Raw genomic sequence first — 24473 nt, 5'->3', positions numbered from 1 at the left:
TGAGCTGCGGATCAGGGTTCAGCTTCTAATGCGAGTGCTCTTTTCTTTCCTTTGCTTCCCGCTGGTTGACATCTTTTAAATGTCTTTGTGGTGCTGGTGCATTAGCAATGAACCAAATTAACCAAAGGTTTTTCAAAATGCAGCTGCTTTTTTTCCCTGTGCAAAAGGAGTTGAAGCGTCTGCGCCGACGACTCTGGGCAGGTTTAAAAGCTTCCTTAAAAATCAACAGACTGGTGAACAGTCACTCTAATTTCCTCTTAATGTTTATTTAATTCCTGTGTCTACCTCTTTGAATTTAACAGCAAACCATAGTCCAGTATTCCAAATGTTTGCAGCTGTTATCTTACGGCTTGAAATGCATTTTTTTCTCTCCACATTTTCCATTTGATATGTTATTCCCAGCGAGGCTCCATATTTGTGGTTAAACAAGGGAAATTAAGTAAAGATTTGAAAACAATGCTTTAATTCCATTTAAAAATGTTGGGAATTAAAATTTGAGGCAGTTATTTGAGAGTAACAAAGGATAATAGCATTTTTAATAATAGAACATACAATAATAGATTTGAGGACATAAGTAAATAATAATAACTAAAAAAAATAAGTACAACTGCTCCCTCTCCAGAAGTCGCTCATGCTAAAGTAGCACAGCAGCATGAGGTCCTCCCCAGTATGAAATCCTCTACAGTATGAAGCTCTTCCAGTACAAAACCCTCTCCAATTCAAATTCCTCTTCAGACTGAAAACCTTCCCCAGCATGAAGCCATTCCCAGTATGGAGCCCTCCTCAATTCAGAAGCCCACTCCAGTACAAAGCTCTTCCCAGTACGAAGCTCTTCACAGTATGAAGGTCATTCTAGAACGAAGCTCTTCACAGTACAAAGTCCACTCCAGTCTGAAGCCCTCCCCAGTCTGAAGCCCTCCCCAGTCTGAAGCCCTCCCCAGTACTAAAGGAGATAGTTTAGATACCATCAGACAGAGGCGACAGGAAACTGGGAGGCAACAATTCCTGAAGCGTTGTGGATTCCAGTGCTGAATATTGAGGTGCATCTGTGCTGGACGGATTTAAATGGAATAATTTAGAGCAGCATCACTGTTTAGAGTCAGTGATAAACAGATATGATAAGATGCCATAAAGGAAAACTTCCCTCATACATCAGAGGTCTAATACTGTCACAGTCTCTTATTGTGAGTTCATGATCTCAGGCCACCGTGGCGGCGCACTGATAGCATGTTTTGATGGAACGTACGGGCCTGCTTGCTTCGCCACAGGTGGATTCAGGGCTCAGGTGCGATCGGAGCGGAGGCTGAGCAGATAACAACCACCGAACTGTTGCCAGGAATGCGATTAGACACTTCTATTGATTACTCAGGCAGGAAGTGAACACAATCGAAAAGGATTGGCGAGCTTTCGGAGTGGAAATCGAAGGCTCGCCATTTTACTGCCAAGGTGGGATTTTTTTCTTCGGGTATTTAACCATTTACTTTACAGGGCGTCGGCAGCTTTCCCCCGAATGATGATTAATGTTTGGAGCCTCGGAAGAAACTCATCCCTCCTCGGAAGCCTCAGTGCAGGCGCTTCCTACTTTATTGAAAATCTCTTCTCGCGCACGTCTGTTTCCACTGAGCTGTTGCCGTGGTGCCGGTACTTGCGCCTGCCTGGAATGCACGTGGGATTTACGTCACATTTGGAATGAAAAACGAAGGGAATAGAGCGGCCAGCAGCGGAGCCGTTGATCCCAAATTTCAATATTTGGACTCGGGGAAGTCTCAGAAGGACTCAGTCGGCTGCAGGGACATATTCATAACTGTGGTTCCCTTTCAACAACGTTGGAAAGCCCAGCTTGCCAGACTGGGCTGAACTGCACCTAATGTGACCTGAGATGTTACAGACAGATGTTTAAGTGTAGTTTAACGCCAGACTGGTTGGGGTCAAACCTTCCCAGGTGGGAGCCATGTTGGAGGGCTGACAGCTCTAATGGGAGCCTTTAACCAGAGTCTCTTTCCCATTAGACGTGCACTGGGAGATGATGCATTTACTGGCGTGCAAAGGGTTGACTCTGTCACTGTAACGACCACAAAAGTGGGCACTTCCTGTGGAGCTCCACGTCGTCTGGGTGTCCCGGACCAACTCTGAGAGTCTCCATTTAGTGCAAATTCAGCTGACTGAGCTGAAATACAGAGGTTTCCCACTCGTGTCATCCGTATTTTAGGTCTCGGCCACACACTGGGCAGGAAAACAACCATATTCCATCCAGTCGATCTGCGTGTGTGCGTGCAGGTGAAGGGAAGAGTGTAGCCTGCAGAGAAAAAGCAGCATGAATCATCCTTGGATTTAAAATGGATCCTCGCTCTGACTTCCCGACGCGTGCTGAGCCAAGGTGAGAACCACCGAGGGCTTCCGTGTGACTCACAGGAAGGCAGTTTTCGAGCAGACGGCGAGCTGCTAGTCATCGTCTCAAGGGGTGAAAGATGAGTTACAGACACACTCGCTGGTTCTGCGGTTAGCATGCTAATTCCAATGCCTCCCATTAAGCACGCAGACGTCGACAGCATCAGTTTTAACATCCCGATTATTAATTGGTTTGAAAATTGACCTGAAAGTGGCACACGCTGCACCGTGAGCAAACGTTTTTCCGTCGTGTACACATTTACGGCCCAGTTAGCCGCGCAATGTAAATCGGTAACAGTTCTTCAATATGTCTGAAAAATACCACCTTAAAATTCACTGCACATTTTCAGTGGGAGTCAGGTCAGAATTGCAGAAAGATCAATCAAGTAGCTGTGGAGAGTTTTCAAGTCTCGCGAGCCAGCTGGGGCTCTAACTGCATCTGTATGCAGCTAAAAACTTTTGGCCTTAATGAGCGAGTGACCCTCGGTGCAAACACCGCTCCCGACCATCACGGCCGCGGGCTTTTGAACTTTACGCTACATCATCAGCTGCGGCTCCGGCCGGGAATGCGGTTTTCCAAATTGCATCAGCAGATTTCCATCCTCTGATGTTTCCGGATGTTGTTTTTTTGCCGTGATGGGTTTTCTTCCAGAGCGACGCGAACCTTGTCTCACCCCGCGAGAGACCACTCAAATACAATCTGACACTAATTAACGTGTTTACCTTGGTTACTGTCAGCCTGCCGTTAAACCGACCAAACATCCACCTACACAATTACGCCAATTTCCAAATACTGAATCAGTACAATTAGCAGTGCAGGCAGACGAGGAGAGTGTTTGAAAATGTTTCCTTTGTTGTTCTACAACTCCAACAAGGATCTTTAATTGCCTCTGTCACGACTTGTTTGAGATGTTTTGTAGGCATCAGATTAGAATAAACTTGGCCTTTCTTGTGAAGATCAAGGTTGGAAAATTAATTTGCGTCCTCATTTCTCCTCACTGTCGAAGCTTCAATAGTGCACCATCACATTGAGCTTTTGTCATGCCTCACACTGGAATTTATGGAGACAGGTTTCACAGCAAACAGTTACTGTAGTTCCAGTTTAAGCTCAATACCAGAGGACTGGGGAATAAAGCAGGAAAAGCTCAAAGATTCCTCCCACTTCTCCCCTAATTTAAGCAATTATTCAACTTTGCTTCCATGTATACGTGATGAACAACATTTTTAACCTCCAGGCTAACATGAAATATGCCTAAAAAGCCTTACACCAAACACACAAACACCCCCCCCCCCCCAACTCACTGCAAACATGACCATCAATTACTCACAGCAGCTGCAGCCCTTTAATTAATTGTCAGAAAGTAAATATGCTCCCTCGAGACTCCAGATGCATTTATTCATTAACAATGACGTTGTGAGCACGTTCCTCGAAAACAATTCTGTTATTAATAAAATGCATGGGGTGTTTTAGCCCCCCCGCTCCCGGGAGTCTGGGGTCCGGAATCAGACCTGCGCGTGGTTCGCTGCGACTAAACTTCCTTCAGGGACAGTGTCTGGAAAGTTGATGGGTTGCAACAGATGGTCAACACCTGGAAACGTGCACGAGCAGTGATGAGGTGGGGGTGTCAGCCACGACAACTGTGTCAACCGCTCGCTCGGCATTTTGTTTGCATTGGGCGGGGGTGTTAATAATCCCTCTGGTTTCTGTGGCTTATTATCGGCTGTGAATTCCGGGACTTTTCAGGGCTGCAAGCGTCTCATTCTGTTTTAAATTTGATTCAATATTCAGCCCTCGAATAGCTTCCCCCGTTTAACATTTAGTGTCCTTGCTATCCATTATCAGGATTTAATGTGTTGTCCTGTGTCAAAAGTCACGTTGGTGGCGCTCGAGGCAATTTGAAAAGAAGAAAAAAAAGTGCTGCTAAACCACTGAAATAAATATCTCCTGTAAAAAATGAAACACAAGCATTGATTCTGAATTATTGGCTGTTTTTCATTACTAAGGCCGGAGCTGACCGCGAGTCTAGAAACCGCCATCCTTTCTGGACAGATATTTACAACAGTCGCGCATAAATATGCCCCTCAGCTGAAAGAGAGGAAGCCGAGAGAAGGTGCTAGTATATTTCTTAAAGCAGTCTCATATTAAACGGTCTCCCATTATCAGGCGCCGTGCTGTAAAATCAGAAGCCAAATGCAGTTGGTGCTCACCCGGGTGACTCGCTCTCTGAGGCAAATGGCGTATTCTTCCTGTCTGCCGCTTGAAAAATGTCATGTACCAGCCTGCTGGAAAGCAATTTGGAGTTGTAGCAGCAAAATCTGACCTGAAACCTTCCAGAGCCAGAGGAATGAAAAACGCGTGCGTCTGGCCGTGGCCGCCGTTCGCGCAGCGCTCGCCGCCGCTTTACTGGGCAATTATAATCTGCCATTGTGATTTTAGAGTGATATGTGAAGAGCCTGTAAAATCTGGGTGGAAAGCCTTTAAAATACTGTTTTCAGACTTTTCTTCCAATAACACACACACACACACACACACACACACACACACACACACACACACACACACAGAACTCAGCCCAGAGAAGATTACTTTTCCTTTACTGTGGAAATCAATGAGTGAGTCCCATTGCTCAATTTAATGCTCACACCTTCCCTTTAAACCCCGACACTCACACACTCGCGCACAACCCTGGATGACGCTTAATGGCAGGTAGGTTTGTGTGTGATTGTACATAAGTGGGAATATTGTGCTGCCTCAATCTCTGTGATGACAACAGGCACCGAAGGCAGCCACTGATTCTCCGCCTCTCGCCTTTTATCTTCAATTGGACCCTCTCGCTCTCCAGCTCGGCCCCAGTTCTTCTTGTAGTTCCGGTCCAACTTTTTCTTTTTCCAAACCTGGTTCATTCACTGCCCTTTTCCCATGGAGTCTATACTGTAGTGTGTATGTGTGTGCGTGTGTGTGCGTGTGTGTGTGTGTGTGTGTGTGTGTGTGTGTGTGTGTGTGTGTGTGTGTGTGTGCACTCGTGCGTGGGTGTGCACGCACGTGTGCGTGTCAGAAGCACTGAGCCAGAGTAATGGGTTTGTTCAGCGGTCCGTTGCAGTTGTTTTGCTCGTGAATGATCCAGCAAACCCAACAGAATCACCAATTACACACACGTGCGCGCACGCGCAGACACACACACACACACAGAAATTCTGAGAATCTACTTCAAATATCTTTTAAATTGAAAACGATACGGGACAAGAGGAGACAGCTGATGGCTGAGGCTGATTCTCATTCCCTCCAGATGTTGAAACGGTTCACAGAATCCCTCCTCTTGCCCGTCGATGTGCGACCACTTTAGGGTCCAAATCCCTGTGATAGAGCCAGGCATTAATCTGAGCGGAGTGTGTGAGCCCTGAACTTTCAGCAGGAACAGTGACTGCAGCCGTGTTTGGACTTCAACCTAAAGTTCAGAGCAGACCCTCAGGATCTGTTTTAGGTAGCTGTCAGAAAATGGGATCAATACTAAAAAAAAATAATCCTCATCTTTTATAGGCACATTTGTGTTTGTGTGTAGATTCTATTTAAACTGGATTCACAGTTAGAGTAAATGTGTGATGAGTGTGAGATACAACAGACCCTGCAGCTGATCCAGAACAGGTTTTACAAAGGTCAAAGGTCACACGGTGAATCGGTCCAATAACCAGACAGTTGAATCAGAAAACACTTGGAAATAATTGAATCACAGGGGTGAGAAGGTGTGAGAAAGCAACATTGAGACACGGGGAACCATCTGAAGAGATCTAACAGATCCTGACACCAGCAGGTCAGATCATCAGCTTCCAGCAACTACAAAGAAGCGTTTTCATGTCTCTCATCTCTAACTGCCCAAAACCCGAACCAGAACATCTTCCACCATGTTTCAGAAATATTTGTCATCTGTCAGTGTGCTCTTCTTTTGCCATCATTCAAAACACTACACACATAATCTGTTTCAGGTATTAAACAGTCATATTAACAACTTCAGACTTGAGACTCTCACTATTTTCCAAGTGAAGTATGAACCCGAAAATGGTCGGCACAAGAAAATGGATCATGAATCATTCGCTTAATTAACATGCAGAATAATCTCCCCCCAAATCCTCTTTGGGAGCTCAGTCAGTAGGGGACTGGTTCTTGGTTGGAAGGTGAGGTGCCAGGCCTCCCCCGTAGGGAAATAGCATCAATAAAAAGGGCGGCGGATGGATGCAGGACGGACCAAGACATTTAAAATTTTAACATCTCTCTTTTCTGCCCCTGAATTAGGCTGTTAATACAATCCCACCATACAGGGTCTGAGCCAGCAGCTGGTTTCCATGGTAATGCATTAAATACCTGAATTATCAAGTATCAAGTGCTGCATTTTTCCCCGCACAATCAAGACTGGGTGAAGTTTAAAATCAGGTGTCATTATAAACCATTCTTCATCATTCAGCTGCACCTGTTATTATTATGATTATTATTATTGCTTTTACAGCACCAGGCAGAACAGTTTGCTGTGCTTTACTTGCACTGACAAGCAGTCTGATTTTCCTTCTTCGTCCTGCCTACAAACCAGGGGAGACCCGCTGATGCTCCGGCACCACATAAATCCTCCGTGGTGTGATAACTGTTATTGAATGCAATCAACATGCACCCTGCTTTTAAAGGAAAATGCTTCGGCGCGGCCTCGATCTGTAAGATGGCACCGCACCTTTTCAGGGAACTAAATGGCGTGATTGTGCAATGACTCGCTTGATGCACTCAGCCATTGTCTCTTCTATAATTTTCGGGGTTGCTCCATTCTTGGGCCGTGGGATCAGGCTGCACCGACGGTACATTGACCCTTAAGATCGGTGACGTCAGGGAGAAAAAAGGAGGCTATTTCAGAGGCTCAATTATCCTTTTCATCATGTGCTCCCTCATCAGATGATCATCTCTCCATATCACATCAGTGAATGATGACGGTGATCTTGTTTAACCACGGACGATTAGGTGTTGTTGATAAATGGACAGTGCTGCGCTCACCGACTGGTACCCCTGCCAGGGAGCGTTCTGGCTCCTTTGTCTGCACGGGACAAAGCAGATGAATTACCGGGGTCGTTACTATGGTAACTAATTATCAGCCAATCAGGATTTCTGCGTCCCTTGCTGAGGTTTTATCATGACTTTAATGATTTTGTGAATGCAGCTAAGAGGGCAATCCCGGTAGGAATTCGGGACGTGACTGGTGCCGAACGCTACTTAGCAACCTGTTGACATTGTCACCACCGTCTGCACACGATTCCCGACTTCCAGTCAGCAGTGGGTCAAATAACAAGTGTGAGGAGGAAGAAGCCGCTGAATATCTCCGCGGACTCCAGGTTTCTTCTACTGGAATGGATGCCGTAAGTCTCTGGGATAATCCCTAATGGCAGGTCAGTATGTGTTCCATGGGATGAATATGCAGCAGAGTGGTTTGTTTACGTCTCGGTGCCCGTGTGTGTGTGTGTGTGTGTGTGTGTGTTCACGTACGCGCGTGTGGAATGGTGTGAAGTCGCCGTGCCAGCCTGTCTGACGAGGTGCTGAAGATGAGCGCCTTCGCTTGTTTGTTTCCGTTGTAGATGAGTAGGAGTTACATTAAAGACGCTCCCCACTTCACTCTCTCTGTCTCTGAGCTCCACTCAAACATGTCACTACTCATTACATCTCTGCGCCTTCAGCACGTCTGTGTGTGCACAAAAAAAGGCTTTCTTCCAGCCAAGCTGTTATCTGCAGAACAAATATGTGGGCAAGAGGCACGCTGACAAAAACGAAAGATATCCCCACTTAACTCATTTCCGGCCGACATTTGTCAGAGACTGAAAAGTGGCAGGGATGATCCATTCAAATGGAGAATATGGCGTGTAAAATCTAACAAAGAGGGCTGGCAAAGTGAAATATTTTAGATACGATAGCACCGGTGACTGGTTTTGCTGATTATTAAACCTCTCCGGTTGCCAAAACAGCCATTGCTGCCTCTCAAAGCACCTTTAGAACATCAAACTACAGGAATAATTCAAATATTTCATCCGTGAAGTGAAGCGTTGACAATCAGATCTCAACTGGAGGCAGGGATTTGACTCCCAAATCATCTCACACGCTGGAGCTAATGTATGCCAAGCGTCTGGGCTGACCCGGCCTATTTTCTTCAGACCGCCGCAGCCTCTCCGCGAGGCTGAAATATCCATCGTCACGGTCAAAACGGGGTTAGAAAACTGTGCCTAGCTTCAAACGGAAAGTGTTTGCTTGAACAGATCTGGGTGACGCGCTTCCACTTCTCTTGTTGTACTTGCAGGGCGCAGCTGAGCAGCAGTGACGGATAAACACTGACAGGCCCGACGTCGCAGAGATCAACACTGAGCCCTGCTTTTATTTGCTCTTTGATGGGAAACAGTTAGGCTTTTGTGTGTTCGTCACACAGTGGGGTATTAAAATGAAACATGGCAAACAGATTTCAGGGACATTTGGTGGTACGTCGGGCCAAGAGAAGACTGATTAATTTCTGCTGCGTCTCCAGATCCGACAGCGCCACAAAGTGTCCGATCGCAGCGATTTTTAAATACTGGCAACCAACTCGGCAACAGACGTGCCGACGTGCTTCTTCTCCGTTTAAGGTCACGGTTCACTTTTTTTTTCCATTAGTGCCTCCTCGTCCTCCAGCGGTTTTACAGAGATGAGTCTGTTTCCCAGCCAGCCAGCCATCCATCCATCCATCCATCCATCCATCCGTCCGTCCGTCCGTCCGTCCGTCCATCCAGCCATCCATCCAGCCATCCATCCATCCATCCATCCATCCAGCCATCCATCCATCCATCCATCCATCCATCCATCCATCCATCCATCCATCCATCCATCCATCCGTCCACCCATCCATCCAGCCATCCGTCCACCATCCGTCCACCCATCCATCCGCAGGGCTGCTGAGGTGTTCCCCGGCCAGATTAGGCAGACGCTCCCTACAGCCAGTTTTCGGGTCGCCTCGGCCGTCTCCTCCCAGTCGTATGTGAACACATCTCTTCAAAGACAGGTGCCCAGCAGGCCTCCTAATTAGATGCTCACACCAAGTCAACAGATTCTGATGAGCGAGGCTCCCATCCAAGCTCTGAGGCTGCGATGACAAGTCTTGTTATTCCTGACTCTGAAAAGATGGCGTCAAATCATGGAATCAACATTCTTCATTGCAGGTGTTTGTTTTTAATTAAATTGGAGTTTCTGATTATACAGTTAATGATTTAATCTGCCGGTCTGAGGGGCGTTCAGGACCATTCTTGGGGCTTTGAGATCTTCCCACTTCTCTCCTCTGAACCACATACCAAAGGACTTTGAATCGCTGAAGTGGAATGAAGACGGATGACTTGTCAGCACTTCCTGCAGCAATTGAATCTTATGATGTCGCCCGCAGAGTCGCAGTAGCGACCCGACCACTGCAATTCTGTACCATCCTGGCTGCTCGTGCACTTCTGACATTCTAACACGAACATCTGGGGCCCTCATTTACGCTCATCTGTGGAGAAAGTTGAAGAGGCAATATAAGCATGGAGCACATCAGCCTTCATTTATTCCTCTGCATGCATCAGATCAGGCGTGATAGCCAATCAGAACACCTGTTCTCATCACGGTGGGCCACAAGTATAAGCTTAATATAAGTTTAATAGCCCTCGTAAAAATGCAGGGGACTGCTGCGGCAAGATTCATCACACTTTAACAAATACGTCTCTTTGGACTTAAATGCATTAGATTTTGATAAAACTCACTTTTTCCAATGTTTCTGTTTTCTCCTTGAACTTCATTTTTGGTGATTTAGAGACTTGCCCTCACTTCAGACCTCTGACCTGTGGCTCTGCAGAATTAGCAGAGCTGCTTTGTTGTATTCAGGAAGTTTTAAAGGTGTTTTTTTGTACTGCTGTAAATTTACAGCTTACATTGCTGCTTTTCTTTGGCGCAAGGTCGGAATGCCACCATATTGATGTTTGTGCTGCACCAAACCAGCCCATAAATCTGCATATTTTCCAACGTAAAGTGAAGGCAACCAAATTAAATGGCAAAAAATTAACATTTTGTGACTTGGCAGATTTATTCTTCTGAGCATTCCTGAATTATTTCTCAGCCTGTTTGCGTTCAACGTGAAGGTATTTCATCGTTGACATACGACACTCAGACGTCGGGGACGCAAATTATACTTCTTTTGGGTTCTTTCTTTTACTGGACTCGTCCACCTTGTCGCGCTCAGTTGTCGACTGATTTATGATAATCACCGCTGACTTCTTGTCTGAGCTCCGACTGTGCCACTTTCTCCCTCATCATCATTCAGGTAGCCCTCTCCTTCCACCCGGCGCTCCGCGGCAGAGACGATCAGAGACCATTCCTTTCGATACTGGTCCACTGGTGTGTAAAGTGGTGTTGGTTTAGCGACATGCGGCGTCTGAGGAACATTTGCCTGCTGAGGAAAGTGGAAATCTTTAGTGATGGATGGCAGCTGTAGATTCAGTGGAGGAAACATTTACATGCAAATAATAGAATCTGTCTGCAGGCTACTCACGCGTGAGCTGCACCAACAAGTGAACACGCACGTGTGTAAAGATGCATGCAGACTGGAGGGGAAAACTAAAAAAGTAAAAATGTAAAAATATGCACACAAGCACGACAACGGGGGAAATAAGATGATGTATCTCAGCTTTCATGGTGCAACCCAGACTTCTGCTGCACGAGGGTAGATTTCTCTACGCCTCTTGTTCACTATCAGCACACTCGAAGCTGATTTGGGCCTATCAGAACCAATTAAAGACTGCGTTTGGCAGTTCAAAGCCCAATTGTGAGGCCAAAACCAGCCAGAAGCAGATGTCAGGGATGACAGGCCAGACCAAAAAAGCCACAGTTTTGCGAAAATAAGATGAAATTCATACAAGCTAAGAAAAGAGTCGAGACAAGTTACTTTGGAAACTTTGATAGCCGACATTACGAACCGCTCGGAGGTGAAACTATTTTCATGCAGCTGTATTTGTGGTCCAGTGCCAGGGGGCTCTTCTCTCCACCAGCGCCAGGTTGTTGTTTTCATGGGCCGAGCTGTGCTGCTCTGGGCAGGGTGCTGCTGGGAAGGCTGCGTCGGTAATGATGTGTCGCTACGCTGTAATACTGGCGACGCTCGTGAGGTGATCTCCCGCCCGAGCCTCCGCCTGAGCACGGACCTCTGTCCCGGGGACAGACGGAGCAACAGAAACACACCAGTTTACTAGCTGACACACAGAATGATGGGCTATCTTCTAATGAAAGATCATTACTAAATTACTTTGATGCTAATTACTAAATTGTCTCCAAGGAAACTAAATGAGCTGCTTTTAATAATCAACAGCGATTGTCCTTCACACTTTACCAGGGCTTTGATATATCTTTGTATTTCTTTTTTGACCAGTAAGATTGAATAAAAGAAGTAGTGCTATAAAGAAGAGGCAACTGGAAATACATTTTTAAGCTAGAAATCCTTGTCACGTTCTGTCAGAGACAGGCCAAAAATATTGAAAATGATTGTGTAAATTGTCCTTAAAGAGGGTCGTAAAATAGCAGAGAGCAAGAGCTCTGTCTCAGGCTGGGTTTCGTCGTTTCGGGTGTTTTACCGCCGTCGAAGCATGACGCCGCCGCTTCTCATTTTGAAACGACATCAGCTGAACCTGAAATTGAAACTGTCTGCCGATGTCACAGCCATTAAAATGGCTGCTGTGCAGCGTCTCCTGTAATTCATGGTCTGTAGCAGGTCTGTGTACCTTGGCGATGGGCTCCCCAGTCATGTTTGCAGACCAACTCTGTACTCCGTTCGCCTGAAACCGATTCATTCGGCTGTGATTGATGAGTTTGTGCCGAGACTGGAGTCAGAGTAGAACGATTAGCATGCTCTATCCTGTAAGGTCGAGCTTCCTGTTCCTCGGAATGATCCATTTAAAACATGTTTGTACCAACAGGAGATGCTTCTACCTACGTACTTTTTTTATTTTATTTTTTTTGGCGTCAATAACTGCTCCCACCGGAGGCATTTTCCCATAATTCTTGCACACACACATATAGACACAGCCACACAAACTTGCACCAGCGATTTGGGGGGGGGGGGGGGGGGGGGTTACATGCACCTCCATCTCTGCATTCAGCTTCCTCCTCCGCTCTGCCTGCAGGGGACGCCATTTGAATTGCATGGCCTCCACTCAGACCTGATGAATAGACTTCCCCGAGCATCAACTTTACCTTGGAGCTGTTGTTAAGAGCTCTCACGGGGTCTCTTGTCTTTGTATCGTTGTCGGAATTGTGCGCGTACGTGCACACCTTCTCTTTACATCCCCCTCATTGCAAAGTAATCTTCCACAGCTGCAGTCGCTGCAGCCTTCTGTCCAATTAGAACCCCGTGTGAACTGTGAATCATTCCAGCTGATGTCTTTCTCCTCTCTGTTTTGCATATAAATAGCTTAACATGCTTTTCCTTTCCTTTCTTTTCTATTTTTTCATTTTTATGCCCATGGACCACAGCAAAGGTAGAAAAGGAGGAATAAACAGGGATCTGGCTGCACGTGCGATGCTTCTGCAAAGCGCCGCCATTCCTCACAAGGCGACGGTGACATTTTTACGACCCCTGATCAGCGCCACGCGTTTGTGAGTCAATACGGCAATCAAACTCAACAATGCTCGGTTGTGCTGATTTGTTTGGGATAATTAGGGTCTACTTTACAGACGTCGAACAATTCTGTTAACAAGAAGCGCCACAGTGGAGCCCTGCTATTGTCGGAGAAGGTCGTCCTCGCCGTGATCAGAAGTGAGAGGGCGACACGATCGGGGAAATGCCAGCTTGTCGGGGAAAAGGTCAAGATCTGCACTACTGTGTTTCAGCGCAGAAAAGAGTTTATCTTCTATAGCAGCGGCAGTAAAGAGAAGCTTTAATCAGCGCAGCCACCAAACAGAAGACAAGTGTTCGCTGTATCGATCTGCACCTGCTATCGATGGTTGTTAAACACAGGCCAGAAACATTTCACACCAAGCTCATTAATCAATACCCGACCATGTCCAGAGTCATCTGGTAAGATTACATGAGACACACATAGAGAAATTAGTGTAACTGGAGTTTCCTGTTAGTCACTGTGGTTTGTCAGTTAGAACACAGGAGCATTATTCATAAAATTAATAACAATCTAGCAAACCACAAGGTTTCTTTTGCAAAGAATATCATCCACACATGATTTTAGAATAAATACAGGACGGTTGTGGCAAACTTTATTAATAGGGAAAAAATATTAGGTCCAGCTACCATGGCAACACTGACCAATTTATGTTCACAATAAGGGACAAGTGTGAATGAAGAAATGACGACTCAAGGCATCAGCCGCAGCAACATGCATTATTACAGCTATTATTACAACTGTCCTATATGGTTAGGAGGAGCTTCTCGTGTCTAAATTAGCACAATGAAGACACATCCTGGAAAAGCTGTTCATCATTCTAAAGAAGGGTCAGATTATTAGGAAAAAAGATCTAAAGGAGTCTAGAAATGGCTTAAGAACAGACCAACGCATCATTAAAACTGCACGGGTAGCGGGGCTCCATCGTCCTGTGGCCAGACAAAAACTAAAAGATCAGTGGACTGGGACTAAACAGCTGTGTAGCTGTATGAAAGCCACGTATGAGTGAGGATAATTGGGACAACTGGGCTTCACTGTGATGGGGAGCACAAAGTCTGGACTGTTTTAAGGATCACTTGAACCGCAGTCAGCAGCTAGGACTTTATTAAGGACACCAAAGCTGTAGTAAAACAATCGATCCAAGATATTTGACAGCTTGGAAGAGAAGATATAGAGAGTCATTTTTCTATAAAATTAAAATGTTTGTAGACTGAAGAGGAGACTGTTGAAGAACAGGGAGATCAGGAAGACCAAAGACTGGATTGGGATCGGAAATACAGAGCAAGAGTCTCTGGGAAAGACTTGTTGACATGGAAGAGAAGATTAAGAAAGAGATCTGGGAGGACAAAAAGATGAGAAGATCTCAGCCGTAGAAGAAATTCCACCAAACAGCTGCTGGATCGGCGGGAAAGTTCAGTGAACAGGAAGCTCCAGCGCTTGGTAAGGATAAGTCAAAGTTCATCAGCTCTTGACAAAGTGGTCGGTGAGAAGACCAAAAAGGTTGTCAGCAGTGGGGGGAGGCAGAAAACAGCTGGAGGAGATGCTGGAGCAGAAGAAGAAGGCTAGAAAAGCACCAGATGAGGCCAGAAGAGGAGGAAGAAGTGGTTGTGGAGAAGGTTTAGAATACCACGACCAGATAGTTTGACTAAGCAAAAATATAAAGATGACCAGCGTCCCCACATCCAGAAGTCTATTTGCTGCTGGGATCAGGAGCATCAGGGGAAGCTTTCAAGAGGAAACCCAAGGATGATTCTTTTAATCTCGGGAGGTTTGTGACTCACCAACAGTCTCAATGACATTAAACTCTTAAAGATCCTCCTGGGAACCACATCTGTCCAGGTCCAGGAGACTTTCAGCAGACCTCATTAAACCCGCTGCATGGACTTTAAAAGCCTCTTGGAGGTTCTTCTCTTTGAAGCAGCTTCACCTTGAGGAGATCCCCCCCCCCCCCCCCCAGACGCGCTGCTGTTCTGATGCTTCTGAAAGTGTGTTTCCACCAGAGAACCTTTGATTCTCAGAAATGCAGCTTCTCGCCGTCGATCCGTCAGTCAGCTGCTCGCTGATGTACCATCGACATGATCTTCATAGGGCAACTTTATAGCTGTATAAAGGAATCCTTCTCAGCTTGGATTTGGTTCCTAGTTTGAACTTTGCGCGCTTGTTTCTCAGTGTTAATATTTGTAGGTTCAGCAAAGCTTATTTTCACAATGAAACACACATTTGTAAAATTACTTAAATGATTTTCAAATGACTGTATCTTGAATTCTGGTGTTTTTCATTAATAATTCCTTAATAACACACACACACACACACACACACACACACACGCACACACACACACACACACACACACACACACACACACACAGGGACTCCAGGGCTGTTTATAGTGTGAAGAAATGTCGAGATTTAATACGTCCTCAGTCAGACAGATGAGCACAAACACAAAATTAAGTTTATCATAAAGAAATGAAAGACTAATTTCCTTTCTGTTATTTACAGTTGACACAGCTGTGAACATAAAAGCCGGGCCTACACACACACACACACGCACACGCATGCACACGCCCAGAATGATTATTTTCTTGCTCGTATGTTTTCACCCTCTTATTTGCTCGCCGTTTTATTCCGACTCATCAGGAATTCTGTCAGAAGTTGTCTTTGAAGGCGTCGGTTCAGAACCATGCTTTCTTGTCCCGGTTTTGTTGATATTTTTCTTTCTAAATGTTAATTTGATGCTCATGAGCGTGCGTGCGCCGTGGAATGCGTCCTGGCGCGTATTAGTGGTCGGCCAAGTCCTCGGGCAGCTGTTTACAAATCCAGCCAGGAGCTGCCTGACAACAGTCGTCATGATATTCCAGCACTAATTAACTAATTAAAGCATAAACCAAGAAAAGAGGCGCGGCGAGTGGACGGCCTGACAGCGATCTGCCGTCTGTGTGAATTAACTCAGCTGGGGGGGTGCAGACCCACCACAAAGCAAGTTTTTTTAAAGCCTGCTTCTGTTTGCATGAGGCGTCTGCACGGAACGTAAATCCCCAGAGATAACGAGTATCAGCGCCACACAATGGCTGCAGCGGCTCACGTGAGTCCTTCCGCGCGTAAAGCGTCGATCACAACCTGCCCGTGTGTCCTTTATTGCAGCAGACGGCGACATGGCCGCGGGTTTCTGCCTGACACGGCAGCTGCGTGCTGAGGTTTAGCTGTTGTGAAGTGAGAATAATTATCCGGGATAAATGCAGATCATCTGTGGTGGTGCAGCTACAATTCCGCTGTGGATTCTGGGCACTTCTCAGCCTGTTGAGGAGCTGCTGAAGTGAGCAGAGATGTTAGAATCTAATGTGCGCGTCACTCGTCGTCTCGTCACAATAACAGCCCGCAGACTGACAACGCGTATGCTCGTCGCATGGTGTATTAATATTTAATTCGTTAATAATGGTGTATTAAACTAAAAGATGTTTCTGAGAATGGCAGCATCTCTGGCGGCCCCTGGTGGCCGACTCCAGTAAAAAAAAAGGGCTCCTCCTCCGGCCTATTACTTTAAAATGAAACCAAAGTAAAAATAACGATTTTCCTCCACATTTTATTGACTTATATGACATTCAACAGAGGCTCTTACTCCCCATTTCCAGCTATTTGGTGATTATAAACTCGGATTCCTGGAGGCTTTTAAAAGTGTTGGCATTTTCAATGTGCAACAGTAGTGATCAAGAAGTGTCAAGAAGCCCTCCCTGTAGCCACTGGAGAGAGCCAGGTTTGCACATCCACCCATTACTATCACTCAATGCACCTTCACTACAGGCAAACTCCAGAAAAAGGCACAGAACTGGAGTTGAACTCCAATTCTTCTTGCTTCTTGTAGCAGTTCTTCTTCCCTGCCAACCATCCATAACCAAACACATGACGGAAGGGTTAAATCCAGAGGAGCGGCTGAACGCCGGAGTCATTCCGGACGGCTGCGCTTGGCTGGCGTGGGTACGTATCAAAGGAATCAGAGTTGACCCATTTGACATCGCGGCTGATTGGAGCGCAGCAGCACGCAATCGCACGTTTCAGCGCTACACTCCTGCAGGGAATAAGTAATTAATTAATTAATTTAAAAATTGATTCTTGTTGAGGGTTCAGAGCCCAGCGCGATTAGGGAGTGTGGATTTACCTTTTGTCAGCGCATTTTCTGCCAATCGGATCTGCATTTTGATTGGTGTCTCCAAATTGAGTGGGTGGTTGGTGGTCTGTGGTGTCAGCCTTAATGCTGACTTCTCCTGAGTGTGTGTTACTGTTTTCCAGGGATGGAACCTTCCAGCTGCCTTCACTGGGCAGACTTCACTTTATGTAAATGGAGATTTTTTGGTGTTAAACAATTACACAATTCATCTTGACCAAGAAAATCGTAGAAATGTTCTTTTGAATAACTTGTTTCCAGATCTGACTCTGTTTTCTTTCCTCTTATGCACATCAAGCTGCGGCTCTTCCCCCCACTAATACGACAGAAACATTCTTCTAGGTGTGTAGGTGCGTCAAAACAGAGAGTCAAGTAACCACCATTATTTTCCCAGTCATTATCAACAGCAATTATTGTAATTACATCCTGGATCACATCCTGAATTCTACTGTAATTAAGTTTCAGTACTTCATCCCTGAAGTGGGGAGAGTGGGGGAAAAAGAGCTTTTGTAATACAACGTGACAGAAAGAAAAGCCTGTCAGGTTTAGCTATAATACCCACTTTAGCACCGTAAAAACACCACAGGTGACTTCTATGATCTCTAACCACAGCTCTCTGAACTGGGAACACTGGTGTAAATGTTCTTCCTTACATCATTATATCAAGTGATATTTAGGAAGGCCAGGGTGTCTTCACACTCCTCCAGCTGGAGTCTGTAGAAGGGTGAGAATCCAGCAGCCTCCAATCCAACAACCTTGTGCACGATTCTGCCCTGACAGCACAGAAACATTATTGGGGTTAACAGCATTATCTCCAGATAACTGTCATACCTGTCACGTGCACGCAGCACGAACCCGGGCTAATCTCTGGAGACACCAACTCGCTAACAGCAAATGCGACAAGTTTGGGGTTCCTCGCAGCCTCCAACCTGTGGCGCCTGCGAGGACAGATCTGCTGTCGGTGCGCCGTTCACTTTCCGGATGAGAGCAGGTTCACGCTGAGCGTACGAGACAGGTGTGAGAGAGTCTGGAACTGCCGCGGAGAACATTATTCTGCCTCTGACACCAGCTTGGAAGCGGGACTGTGCTGTTCTGAGGCTCCGGCTCCAGGTCAGAGCCCATGCGGGTTCTGGATAATGTCCGGCTACGGGGGGCCAGAGTGTGTAGGTGTGTTGATCGAGCTTGTTTCCTTTATTTATCCAAATCAAAGTGTATTTACTCAAAGCTTAAAACAAGAGGGGACAGTTTCAGCATTTGATATTGGCAGAGTTAATTATTATATTTACAGACAAGCTGCATTGAATAAAGGAAGAATATCTGGCTCTGAGTCCACATCACGCGCCCTCATAAACAGTGTGGTTATGAATCACGGCTGCTAATGTGTGTCAGGAATGTGGAGATAAGAACATCCTCTAACTGGGTCGCTATCAGCGGCGGATCGCTCTGAAGGATTCCCTCGTTCCCAGAGTCAAGGTCTTTGCTTGGGGGGGCAGACCGACGTCAAATGACTCATCATTAACCCCCCCTCCCCCACCTGGCTCATGTCTCTACCCGATTCTTATTCTCTGGAGTCTCGGAGGTGCGCTCGGCTAGCTGGGGAGCATTTGCATCGCCGGCTCATCGGCGACAGACATGTGGGTCAAAGACGGGTGTGTTTAAGCTTTGTGTGTGTTCAGTCATGCACGAAAACCGAAGCCTTTGCTGAGCAGACAATGGAAAGAGGTCATGGATGTAAAAACAACCTGCCTGTTTACGGACCAAAACACAGCGGATTGTTCCGTTGTTACAAAAAGGAAACTATATGGACTGAAGTTGTACTGTAAAGTGTAGCGTGAAGTGTCGGTGTAGCCCTGCGGCTGTGGCCGAGAGCAGGGTAGCTGAGGTGGAGGCTAAAGTTTGGTTTATGTTAAGATGTCAGCCTCTAGCCGGAGGGATGATGCATCGCTTTGCTGAATCCTTGCAGGCAGGAGGGAGAGCTGCCTTTAGCTCGAGGACACTCGGACGCGGAGCCTGTTGGGAATCCAACCTCCGTCCTTATGATGGCGGGAGCAGAACATAGCTCAAATCCTCAAGAAAATTTCGAATTAGATCATTTATTCTGCCACGCTTGTCCCATGCAAAGCGCTCTGCTCCGGGGTGAACGCTGTCGTTGCGTCTGGGGCCCAACTTTGATTTTATACTTGTGAGAAAATTAATTGAATTCTTGCGGCCTTTATGGGGAATAATTGAGTAAAAAAATAAGACAATAAAAAGAGAATTATGAGTTGAAAAGGTTCCGCCAAAGACGAAGGCGTCTCATGGCAGAGTTGTAATCCTGGATTAGGCAGATTAAGACGTAGACTTCATCTTATGTTTATTAAATGATTAAAGTCAAACAGGCAAATCATCAAGTTTTCACTCTGGAGAGACAGATGTGAGAGAGGCTGCAATTGATTTGTTCTCCAGTTAAAGTCTCTTGTTTTGGGGGTTTTGGGGGGTCTTGGATGCAAATCCAGTGTTTGTTCATCTGTTGAGCAGGAAGGAGACGAGGAAGAGGAAATCAAGCCGAAGTAAATGACAAAAACCGAGGCAGGGGTGCGGAACCTGTGTTCTGGGTGGTGAGCGATAGAAATTGGATGGATGACAAAGAGTTGTAATTAATAAACCAAGGATAATCAGGAGTAATACTCACACAAACACACACACACACACACACCCAGAAGCAGAGGATATCGCTCCACGCAGCCAAGGACCAGGGGCTGCTGCGACGTGATGGAGGAGCCGAGAACAAACATAAAGTGAGGGAGCGCCTAATGAAGATTTTAAATGAGGAAATTCCTGAGAAAATATGATAACCCTGCCTCCATGCTCTAATGCCAGTCCTTCTTCATCCCCACACCCCCACATCGCTCCGCGTGTCCTCCCCACCATAAACTCGGCGTTGTCGTAATTAGGATTTGGTACACTCCAACACTTTCATATTTTATTTCCACATTTTCCCCGGAAATCTTGGGTTTTATTATCAAACTATTTCAGGCCAAACTCATAATTGCATTCGCTTCCAGAGGGAAAAGTGTGAAAACCTCGGAGTTTGTCTATATTTTCAAGGACCGGTGCATGAAAAATAACAGTTTTCCTTCCTGCTGTTGGAGAAAACAGGAGATCTGGGTGATAAAAACTGAGATAAAGGGCCTAAGGTTAATTTGGTTCGCTATAGTAAGATTAATATGTGTGTTTGAGCGCGTATGTGTGCATGTTTATGTGTAGCTTATTCCTCATTGTACACCCACTGTCATCCACATCTAATAGTTTTAAAATTTACCCCGAAATTGTTTTACTATCTTGTCTCCCTCCCTCTTTCTAACACAAATCAACACACGCTGCGTGCTAATGAAAGTCTTTAGAGGTGCAAAATCAGCACACACAAATGTGCATATTTATGTTCCTTGTATGGTTTATGATTTGTTTTTATGCTTCAGTGCATGTGGGAGCGTTAATCCAGCCGAGCAGCAGCGTCACAAATCTATAGAGAAAGCTTGATCTCCTTGTTTGCTCACAATGATCTCAGTATAAAGACTGTGCGTGTTTGTGTTTGTGTGTGTGTGTGTGTGTGTGTGTGTGTGTGTGTGCCAGTAGACACCAGCTGTTCCAACTCTGCCTCTCTGAGGTGAAAATAGGCCTGTCATTTGTCCGTGTCACCGGCTGTCTCATGTGTTATCCCACCTTTATTTTTACGTCCCTTCATTCCTGTCCGGTACCTTTGACCTGTGTGACCTTTCACAATCTGGTTTCCATAAACTACATCGGCCAGGCAGCTGTGGACGTCAGCAGCATCTCAGACTAATTATACCGCAGTTCAATTCATTCAAGCACACCTGGGTTTTCACTTTACCCACCAGGAAGTGAACCAGAATCCTGAGGTGACCTCAGTGTCACAGGTTAATCACCCATTTAGTAACTGAACACAGGGCACCAAAGAGGCCAGGACACATAAACAGGAACAACTACTAAAGCACTCAGACAATGTGCGGGCCAGACACTTAAATAGAGGCGGGGCCAATGAGACACACTGGGGCAATTAAATAAGGTGAGACAGGAGGACAGAGGACGAGATCAGAGCACAGGTGACTTGATCAATGATACTGGTAACACCTGTGTGGTCAACGCTGCTGCAGCAGGAGGAGGGAAGGAGACCCTTTTACCAGCTGCCATCGTGGGAGTCAAGCTTTGAGGACTCTGATGCAACGTCTAGTCAGACCTTGTCAACCTAAATTTAATTTCCTGCTAGTCAGATTTCTCACCGCCGGGCTAATTCACACAAGAGTGCAGCAAACATGTCACTCGTCCGTGTAAAACTGCAAAAAAGTGCACGGAAAGTGCAAATGGAGTTCTATTTTAAGCGTTGGACATTTTCCTTCCTCTAGAACATGTTTTAACCACACAGCTATGGTATCGAGAGAATATATACGTGTTTAAGGTGTCTCTGCTGTAAATAACTGGAATTAGTGGTGAAGCATTCGTGTCTGTCATTTGGTACTACACAAAAACTGTCTTTTTTAACTAATCAGCCTGTGTTTGATGCCAAAATACAAAATTTGTGCAATTTAATGGTAAAGGAAAATAGAAAATTATCAGGTACTTTTCGGCGATACTGAATTCATTAACCTAATTCAGATTATCCTGTCAAAGATGTTAATATACTGCCCCCTATTGACCAGAGCTTCGGCTCTGACAGTTGTAGGCACAAAAACATTCTACAACTGCTTCAACGGGGAAATTATTTAATTTATTTTAATGGCAGATGATAAGAATCATGAGACGCTACACAGAAAAGCTCAGAGCCAGCTGAAGATAAAGAGCCTGAGCCCCCTCGCCATGATTTCAAGAATGCCGCTGCACCACACTGGGCTGAGAACCACTGACTGGAAATGAAAGACTAGAGCGACTTCCTGGGTCCAGATGCTGCAGGTTGAAGCCCAAGTTCATGCAGCAACTCCAGCGGTGCTGGACTTCTCTGGAGGTTCTCTGATTAGTTTAATGACTTTGGGTCGTGTTCATTGAGGTGTCTGTTGGCAGGAAGTGGCTTTGACCCATTTCCTGCCCCTTTGTGCACGTGAACAAGCTAACACACCTGCTGCAGAGCATTTCCTGGATTCAATTAGTTGTGCTGAAAGCGTATTTAAAACACTTCATGATCCATGGATTTAGCTTAATCTGGCAACACAACGCTGCAGCGCTCCAGTAGAAAGGACTTCTTAAAGCTAAGTTAGTGAACTGAAGATAATCCCCCTCGCAGCGAGCGGCTGCCGCTACAACACCAAAAACTTTACTCAAATTCATTGGCAGAGGTGCATCCAACCGTTCGCCTTTTAACGCGATTCCAAATAGCCAGACAAATAAGCAGATTTAAATGGGCTAAACACCAGAAACTGGACGGGCGGAGACGAGGCTGGATGAGCTAGCATGAAAGGGAAGGAGAGTTTAGCCATGGAGGGGGGACAGTTAGGTGCAGATGAGGATGATGGAGGCAGTTAGAAGAAGAGGGAGGAGGGGATGAGAAGACCATGTTGTGGGAAGGAAAAGCAAGTAAAGAGGTAAACAAAATATTATATATATATATATATATATATTATATATATATATATATATATATATATATATTATATATATATATATCTCCACACCAATGGAGACAGGTGTTTGGAGGCTGTCCATTTTTTCAGCAGCTGTCTCTACAAACACTCCATCTTCTCCTCCTCCTCATTTAAATCCTTAACTTTACATCTGTCTTTCTTCAGGATTTGGATCTCCTGCAGGAACGTGTGGCTGTGCCCCCTCGTCAGCCAGGACTTTAAGATGGCTGACTTGCTCTTGCTCATCTCCACAGCTCATTAGTTTTAGCCTGTAATTTTTCCAGTTCTACTGTCGTTTATCCGTTTAAAAACTTTTTTTTTTCCTCAAAGATAGAGCAGGAAATCAGTTTCATCGTCTTAAAATTCAAATGTCATGTGTTTGGTTTCTTACCTGGATGGAATTTGTATTTCCTGAGTGTGGTTAAAGTGATAAGGCCAGTTTTAACACAGCATAATACTGAGTGTGGATGAGGCAGAGGTAAGGAGCTAATTCAGAGTCTCCTGTCAAGCTAATGCTCAGATTTTTGGCCTGTGTCTGAGAAAATGCAAATGGAAAGTTCATACTTCCAGCAAGGCTGGGCGAAAAGTGTCATTTCTGCCCAGAAGCCAATAGAAATTCACCTGTAGATGCTGCACATGTGTGTCAAAGACTCACAGCTGTAGGTTTTAAAATTAGCCCTTTATTTGCCAGGTTCCGTCTATCTGCTGTGTTTGATCTGAGGCAGAAATGGGGAGGAAAAAAGAATCTTTTCTGCTTGAAAGCTTCTTTTCTTGTTTCAGCTTGTTAATCAATCCGCCTGCTCTGTATCTGGCTGCAGCACAGGAAGCTCTTTTCTTGGCGCATCAGATCTGTAAGTGCACAGTCACTCACTCATTCCCAAATTAAATCTTCTTTCTTCACCTTCAGGGGAAAAAGAGGAAAAAAAGGGGGGGGGGGGAGATCTGTAGTGTTTATGTGGATGCTGGAGAGTTTCTAAATGCGGACCAGAGCAAGAACCTGACCTTCGGATTTTATTCAGTCACAGAGGATTCAAGGTTCAGTCTGCTGTTCCATCCAAGCTAATACACTCTGGCTAAGGATGCCAGCTAAATGCCTCAAGTGTAAAATATCTTGCCTGCAGAGAGAAAAGCTGGTGGGTGGTAATGTGCAGACTGACACTGTTCACAAATATTAATGCTGGGAGCCAGACTGAGCCTCTGCTGCACAAATCAATAGACCTGCTCCTTGAAAACTATGCAAGGCTTTGTATAAACCAATCAACCCGGCTTGTGTTCATGGATGTGACATTTCAGTTCATTTCAGTCCATTTTTGAGATCAAATCAAAAATTGCAGTTAATAATAATTTTAATGTTTTGATTCTTGCTTGAATGATGATAAACTCCGCATCTAAACCCCCAAGTTGACATATTTAAACCAGTCGATTTATCAAACCAACAGCAAGAAGCCCAACAATATTCACCTCACATTAACATAAATATGAGATGCTCAACAAATCTCATTGAAACTGGATGCTGGTTTGTCAAACAGTCCTGAAAACCCAATAATATGAGCATATAACATGTTTTACATTTTTTAAATGGTTCTATTCAACATGAATCATCAACTGGAAAGAGGATACACCAGCTATTTTCCCAC

At 45.5% G+C, this 24473-nt stretch overlaps 2 long non-coding RNA genes across 2 annotated transcripts; both read left to right on the top strand.

The window, feature by feature from the left end:
* The first annotated feature begins 15387 nt into the window (after window positions 1-15387).
* On the top strand, window positions 15388-17481 carry LOC130527725 (uncharacterized). Its single transcript, XR_008951112.1, has 4 exons — window positions 15388-16147; window positions 16695-16816; window positions 16925-17037; window positions 17350-17481. It is a non-coding gene; the product is annotated as an uncharacterized LOC130527725 (long non-coding RNA).
* Window positions 17482-22319: 4838 nt separating this feature from the next.
* On the top strand, window positions 22320-24100 carry LOC130527648 (uncharacterized). The gene is made up of 2 exons (XR_008951091.1): window positions 22320-22797; window positions 23002-24100. It is a non-coding gene; the product is annotated as an uncharacterized LOC130527648 (long non-coding RNA).
* The last annotated feature ends 373 nt before the right edge of the window (window positions 24101-24473 follow it).

The sequence above is a fragment of the Takifugu flavidus genome, chromosome 6 (genome assembly GCF_003711565.1).
Source record: "Takifugu flavidus isolate HTHZ2018 chromosome 6, ASM371156v2, whole genome shotgun sequence".
NCBI lineage: Eukaryota > Metazoa > Chordata > Actinopteri > Tetraodontiformes > Tetraodontidae > Takifugu > Takifugu flavidus.
This window is presented reverse-complemented; position numbering and strand designations above follow the sequence as displayed.